Raw genomic sequence first — 8203 nt, 5'->3', positions numbered from 1 at the left:
ATTGGTTTGTGAGCTACTCTCACGCAAGGTAGGTTAGGCTTGCTTGTAGTAAGATTTTGCTTAATTATAGTAAAATTATGATATATTGTGTGATTCGGCGGGGTCTTAGATGATAAATTTTAAATGTTGATACTTGGGTTTAGTTGATCCTCGTAGGCTATTAAATTTGTAAAATATGATGCTTGACTATAGCCTAGAACCTTGGATTATTCTAGTTGCAGTCTTATGAATAGTATAAGAATGATGTTTTTGACTAACCATTAGAGTATGTTGACCTAGATATGTCTAGTCATGAATTGGGCTTAGTCTTTGGGGGGACATAGAAAGGATACTTGAAGAAGATTTTCCCTTATAATACTAGTATGGATTGATAAGCCCTTATGGTGTGATTTAGATAACCTATCCTAATTACGAGTAGAAATTAGTCTGTAGAAGTGAAATTTGGCATTATTTGGATTTAGGAGTGGGATTTTACCCACCCTCATCTTGAACTATGAATAAATAGGATATTCCTTAGTGACCTAGATACATGATAAAAGTCTAAGTTCAGTTAATAAGCTTATAATGGCTAAACTGATTGCCGGTTATGCATTTTGTCAATGGTTAGACAATGTGTATACTTGATTTATTATCTTGTTTTCATGATTAGATATCCTTGGAAAGTATTTTAAATTGAACCAACGATTATGCTATCACTTGGCTTATTGATGAGTTCACCAAGTGAATCTATAATTATGTTACCACTCTTGCTATGACCCAAGCCTAATGATTAAGCTAATGTTTATGTGAAGGATTTTCCATTAGGGTTAGGATCATGAAAAGTGGGGGTAAAAGAGGTATCTACAGAGCATGCACTTGACTTATTATTTACTTACTTATAAACATGTTAACTTGGAAAAGTGATGATTGCATATATCCTTTAGATACTCATGACTATGCAATTACTTATATTATGTAGTGATGATTAATAGTAAAATATGATTATATATGTTATCTTACATAACTTATACTCTATCATTGTGGGTTGTATATGTTTATTGAATTTTCAACATATGTATTTGTATAATGATGTTATGATGATGCCCGGTGAATGGGGTGAAGAATGGGGTGGATGGAGTCCAATTTTGAATGTACTACAGGGTATGTGATGCCCAAGTTTACATAGGCCAAGGAAAAGGCATCGCCTAAGACATAGCCTAAGAACACTGCCTTAAGTAGGTGTTACCATGTGTGGCGCACACATTAACTTGTACAACACCTTATGCAGCACACACCTTAATGTTGGCAATATCTTGTTCATCGCACACCTTTACTATTTCACTTGTGCAATACCTTGGGCGGCGCACAATTAAACTTGTGAGATAACATATGCGCCACACACTTAAACTTGTGTGATAACATGTGCATCATACACCATACCACATAGGCTCACTATTTTATGTGTGCAATGACCAATGCGGCGCACACTTAAACTTGTGCGATAACTTGTACGTCGCACACCCTTCCAATTTCAACATATATCCGTCTTTGAATTCGGTCAACCCAACCCAGATTTCATTCATTCAATAGACTCCACACCTTAATGCCCAAATTAATCCTTATTTCACACCTAAGCCGTACAATCATTTTCTCTCAACATTCCCCTTGTCCTTTAAGATTCTTCTTTTTTTTATAATCTCAACAATTATTCCTTTATTTCTTCAAACATCCATCTTTAAGGTAAGCTTTTATTCTCTTAATCCTTAAGTGTTGTGATGGTATGTTGTAATTGTTAATTGATTTCTTGAGGATTATGGACTAAATTCTTTCCATGGTTATGTGAAAGAAAGGTTATGAGCATCTTGGGAAGATAAAAATCATTGTTGTAGTAGACACCATTGTTGTAGGACTTTGAGCTTTTGCATGTGATTGAATTATTCATGACTAACTTAGTTTAGTTATGCGACCATTATTTCACAACCTACTTGATGGAACATGGTGTTGGTTAAATCATGTGAAAGTGATGGTGTTTTGTGTATATTGATATGGTGAAGTTCTAAGGTATAACTTTGTTCAAAAATTGTTCCATTGAAGTAAAATTGGTGAAATTAAAGTGAGTGAATTGTATTGCGACTAATGTTGGTGCACCATATCAAAGTGTATTTCAGGAAAGTCTGAGTACCCAATAATAACACTTAATTGGTTTATACTAACAAATTAAGTGTGGGGTGGTGACTTTCCCACCTTTATCTTAATTATAGTTAGTTTCATTATGTGTGGATGACATGGGTGATATGAATAATACAGTAAAAATAGCTCCGATGATGATCTTTATGCAGGTGGGATGACTTCTAATGTAGATGAAGAGTACTACTGCCAGGTTCTATACCTTGTTATTTGCACTGGGGACAGTGCCTGTATTAAGTGTGGGGTGGCTGGTTATTGTGCTGCTTGTTTTGTAAGAAATTAGTGCCTTGTCCTTAGTATACTTCTATGATAGGATTAGCTATTTTGTTTATTTTGTTTCTTGTTAGATATTTGTTTGATTTAGTCATAGTTAGGTGCTTTTCTCGATAATGGATGGATGACGATCGTTTTAAGAGAAAATTTGTCATTTGTTGCATGTAAATGTTCTTGTGGATCACATGGCATTATAGCATGAGTATGCGATGGATCATTACTTTTGAAACACCTAGGCTTTAGTTGTGAATGCTGGTTTAAGTTTAATTAATTTAATTGTTGGGTCGTGAATCTATAATGCTCCTAATTGAGTTGACTATGTGCCATGAGTATGTAAGACTATTGTATATTCCTTATTGCAACTGATGCTAGAACTTTCCTGGTGTGTGTGCAAAGCGAAATAAAGTTTGTAAGTTTAGGAGATGATTTAGGCATTTCTTTGACAACCATTGTCCATGCCTTCTTTTGACCTACCTTTACACATTATCTTAGCTAGCCCCATTGAGCCTTTAGCTTGTTCTTTTATTAACCTCATTTGTAGCCTAACTGGTTCTTTAATAGACCGTAATTTGATCCAAAAAATCCTAAGAGCTTTTATGTAAAATTAATTTGAGTTAGGAGTTTGACAATAAGAGGAAAAAGGTGAAATTGATACCCTAAAGTCTTGTTATTGGCGTGTGAAATTAATATGGTTGGGAGAAGCAAAAATTGTTGAAAAAGTTATAAATTTTATCCCGGACATATTACAATGAACCTGTTTTGGCCATGGTCCTTCTTGGACATTGTTCACCTCAACTAAGGCAAATCACTTAAGTTGAGGGTGGCTATCATAGGGGTGCGTAACGTGAAAAGGGTGCAAAAAAAAATTGAAAGGGTTGAATACTCCCAACATAGTGTTATTAATCGAGTCTATGGGAATGGGGTAAAAACAAAAGATATGGATAGATGAAAGTGGTGTAAATTGGTTGTTAGAAATCGGTCTTAGTTGCATAATGTAGTATATTAAAGAGCTTAGGGAAGAGAGTCACTACTTCTTGCCAAAATAGTTCCTACCCATCCTCTAGCCTGCCTTACAACCTATAAAAGACCTATTTGATCCTAATCTTAGCATTTTGATATTAGTGGAGCACCACGCTAAGGGCAAGCATATGGTCATAATTTGTAATTTGAGAATTCTTTGTGAGAGTGAGCTCTACTTGATTCTTGTAGCCATTTTGTTAGAAATTGCATGATTGTGAGTGATTATGGGTAACTTTTTTGTTGTGAGGACACATGGTTGATGAAAGTTCGGTAATTTATATGATTTCTTTGCGTAAACGGTATGCATGGATTTTCCAACTTAATGAGTCTATTCTTGAGGGTAGGTTTTCTCTAGTAATGATCCATGAATTTACTTTTTGTTCATAATTGTTGTGTGAGCCAATTTGAGCATCTTGTTTTTCCTTCGTGGGTGTTAAGACTTTTTTAGTACGCATAAATGGATAGGTTTTTTGAGAAAGAACAAAGCTTTAAGTGTGGGGTGTATTTATATTCCTAAGCACCAAAACTTACCCATATTTTATCTAAGTTTGGAGAACAAAGTGCCTAGTTTCTAATGTTTTACTCTACTTCTATGTGATTGAGCTAACCAATGTGATTAGCATAATTTCAGGTATTAATGAGGTAGATGGACACATAATGGGACTAAGGATTGCGGATGACAAATCACAGAAGAGAAAAGTAGCTTGTTGGACCAAATATGGCGCCTAGAAACTACGTCCAAGACTAATTTGTCATTTATAATTAGTTTATGGACTTAGAAGGTAATTTTAAGAGAAAAGATTATTAAAAAGACTTGATGCTGAAAATTTATTATTAATTCATTATTATGTATTAATTTTTGAACAAGGAGAGTGGCGGCTTAGCTTGGGAGAGAGAAAAACGTTTTTTCTCTTATTTTTCACGATTCGCACACCAAGATCATCTTCTAGTTTTTGGTATGATGAATATATTTATGACGATTTTCATTTTGTCCATGAGTAGCCAAGATCATTAGTTTGGGTTAAGGAAGCCTTGTAACATATAATTTAATACTTTGGGTTTCGGAATTCATCATGTATTGATCTGCTTATATCATACTCTCTTCATTTATCTTGAATTCTCATAGTGACAAACATAGACAATGTGCCTTAAAACTCAACTTGTTCAATAGAAAGGTTGAGGTTCGGAATAGAGAGTAGTGACAAGAAAATATGATTTCCAACCCCTATTTCATATGTTAATGCCTTAACAGGATTAACTACTTGGAGATTTCGTATTGTTTTTTTAAACACTTTTGATTCGAGAGAACTAAAGTGAACTAGTCCTTGATGGTTGAGAAACACTAGGATTATGTTATTAAAAGAAATATATTTCTCTGTAAGCACAATGCATGTGTGAATTTTTAAAGCCCATAGTTAGAAAGTATTGAAAACTACAAGGTGGACATAACCCTAGCTTGCTATTTCTCTGAATTTGAACACTACCACACATACTTCATCTTGTTAAACTGAAATCATTAATTTTTGAATTGAATCACATCCCCCCTTTTGTTTTACGAAAATAAATGATTAAAAGTCAACTAATCTGCATATAACATAATTAGCACCATATTCCTGTGGGATTCGACCCTAACCAAGTTGGGTTATATATTTGACAACGACTGCTTACAGTCTCGCAAGAGAGGTGTAATTTGGGCATATCACCCAACGAACCAACACATATACCTTAAGTCAGATAAACTCCAAACATATAAAAAGATAGCGTAATTACCATGTAATGACTTTGTGATAAGCCTTTAGCCGAGTTCAACCTAAACAAGTCACCATCCAATAAACGAAACCAGTAACATACCGAAACTTTAAGCCAAAAAGAAAAAGTTAACCCAATATGTGTGTATATATATATATATGATCAATCCATACACAAGTCCACAGTTGTCCACACAAAGCCTCTAAATAAAAACCAAAGAGTATCTAGTTGAGACATGCCCCCAACCATAACCAAAAACCAAGTCCATGAAAAGACGAACATATGTAAAGTAATCCATGACATGAAATGGATGAATTTCGAACTATGGAATCTCCCCCACTTCAATATCACACCGAATGTTCCCAAATCTTATCAATGAGTGGGAGGATTAGTATGGTCGGTTCCTGCATTGGATTGGGATACAGCCGCTCGAATAAGGCTTAGCGGGTAAATTCTAGCATGCACTCAGGATAAGGAGAAAACAATGACAGCCTTTAAAACCAAGTAAACCAACCATATGCATTCACAACCACATATACATATATAAAACCAAGTAAACCAACCATATGCATTCACAACCACATATACATATATAACCATGTTGGGAAAGGGAACTAATTTTAGCATGCCTTTAATACCGTTAACTTGGGTATGTGTAAATTAACCATCGTAGAACCACCTATGGGCTATATGTGTCTAGTGCCACCTCGTGGACTGGCCCCGATGTATGTAGCTACGTAAATCAGAGATACCATAGAAGTAGGGGATTCTTGTGTACGTTTCATTCTCTATGATACATTTATAAAAATGTTAGGGGATTCCCATGTACCCCTAGAGTATAGGGTCGCCATGCCTAATACTCATGTCGACAACCATGAGTTTCCAGTTTCCATTCATTGGACATACACCTTCACGGTTAGCTATCATACCCTGCCATTCTTTCCTAATTAAAATCATTACCATCGAACCAAACCATTATTCCTTTTATTTATAATAAAGGCTATTACAAGTGGTATCGTCATACCGACTATAGCTTGCAAGCAATGTCCTTAGCCAACCTTAGGGGATTCATATGTACCTCTTAGGTTACATTATTTAGTTTACTTGGGGGATTCCCATGTACCCTGCAAGTACATCATTATAAAGCTTACTTGGGGGATTCCCTTGTACCCCACAAGAGATTCAACATTCAAACCAATTTCATTATTTCATCCTCGTGGGAGATTCCCATGTACCCAATAAGATTTTCATTTAATTAGATTTCATAACTACTATGGTTTTACTATCTAACCTTTGTAAACCATTCTTACCATTAAAACCATTTATAAATAATTCCAATACATTTAAACTTTTAATACCATTCAAAATATTTATACCAATGCAAAACCATCAAAAATCATTTAGGGTTTCACTAACAAACTATACCGTGCAATAGTCCCATTGAAAGTTCAACAATCGAGTAAAAACATTCTGAAAGTATTTTATCAAATATGTTGAGGGCATACATTTTCCAAGACCAAAACCAAAGCATAAAACATCAACATAAGGGTTACCTGAGACACATTTGTTGAACAAAAGTTAACAAGAACCCACATATGCAAACTATCACCAAAAATATTTGAAAACATAATTTAAAACAATATTCAATAATATGCATCAAAACCCTCAACATATGTTTCCAAAACCACCATTTATGATTAATTAGTCAATGTTTAAAACATATTAAATCATTCCTTTAGTTGGAACTAACATTGAAGGAAGAAGTACATGCCTTATAAAAGAAGATACCGGATAGAAACTTTACTCTTGAGCCCTTTTGAAGAACATTTGTAGAAACCCTAGCCTCCAATCTTCAAGAGTGAGTTTGAGAGAGTATTTTAAAATGTTTCTAGTCTTCAAAGTGTGTTATGAGATGACACAAAGGATTATATAATTGTCATGCCTCAAATCCTATTGGGGCGGACTGGCACCGTAACTAAGAAGGACCGGGAGAACCAGCTCATAACCTTATACTTCCCATGCATACCTCTATGACAACCCAAAATTCGGATAGCGTCATGTTGCATATAAAAGTAAATAATCACCTGTATAAGCTCAAGCACACATATATATGTATATACAATACTTGGTCATTGGAGCCATCACGTCTATTAATAAAACACCACCTTGACTGTACATTAGGTCTACAAAGCCTCTAGACAATACATGGAATTTAACTAAGGTCGGGACATACCCTGCCATATAACTAACTTCTATACAATACCAAAAGTGACTGGATATGTCATGAAAAGCTCGAAGTAAACTGGAGCTCACCAAAAGCAGCTGGATATCCTGGCTCCTACTTGTGCGGTGTATGAGCTGAGGTACCTGTACCTGCAGCATGAAATGCAGGTCCCCTATGGGGGACGTCAATACAAAATATGTACTGAGTATATAAAGCTGTAGATAATCACATATAATATAGGAGCTCAATAGAAATCAGAAAAAAAGTAATTAAATAGTAATAGGAGTAGACCACACTTACTATAACTTGTGACAACTTATACATTGTATTTATTCAATAACTTTACCTTCGTTCTTATCATCTTTGTAATTATTACTATACTGTACTGTGACCATTAGGTTGCCTCCAGTACATATCAACTAGGATCGACCTATGATAGGCTTATACCCCTAGGATACCACCCATAAACACATAAATAGGGATCGACCCATGATAGAATTATGCCCCTGGGATACCTCCCGATAAGAGAGAACTTCCATCACTTAGTTCAATTAATCTTTGAGATTGTTATTTTGGTCGCCACCGCATTTTTGATACTTTGAAACAATGATACATCAATAAGAGACATATAAATAGACCATCAATGCAATAAATATGAACTAAGAACTCATTGGCATATCAATGAAGTGTTTTCGAGTCATCAATTCTATAACAATGAAGAAGGAACTTATTGGTATATCATTGAAACGTTTTGGAGTCATTAATAGCACA

This window comes from Capsicum annuum, chromosome 11, assembly GCF_002878395.1.
Source record: "Capsicum annuum cultivar UCD-10X-F1 chromosome 11, UCD10Xv1.1, whole genome shotgun sequence".
NCBI classification, from domain to species: domain Eukaryota; kingdom Viridiplantae; phylum Streptophyta; class Magnoliopsida; order Solanales; family Solanaceae; genus Capsicum; species Capsicum annuum.
Note: the sequence above shows the minus strand (reverse complement) of the source record.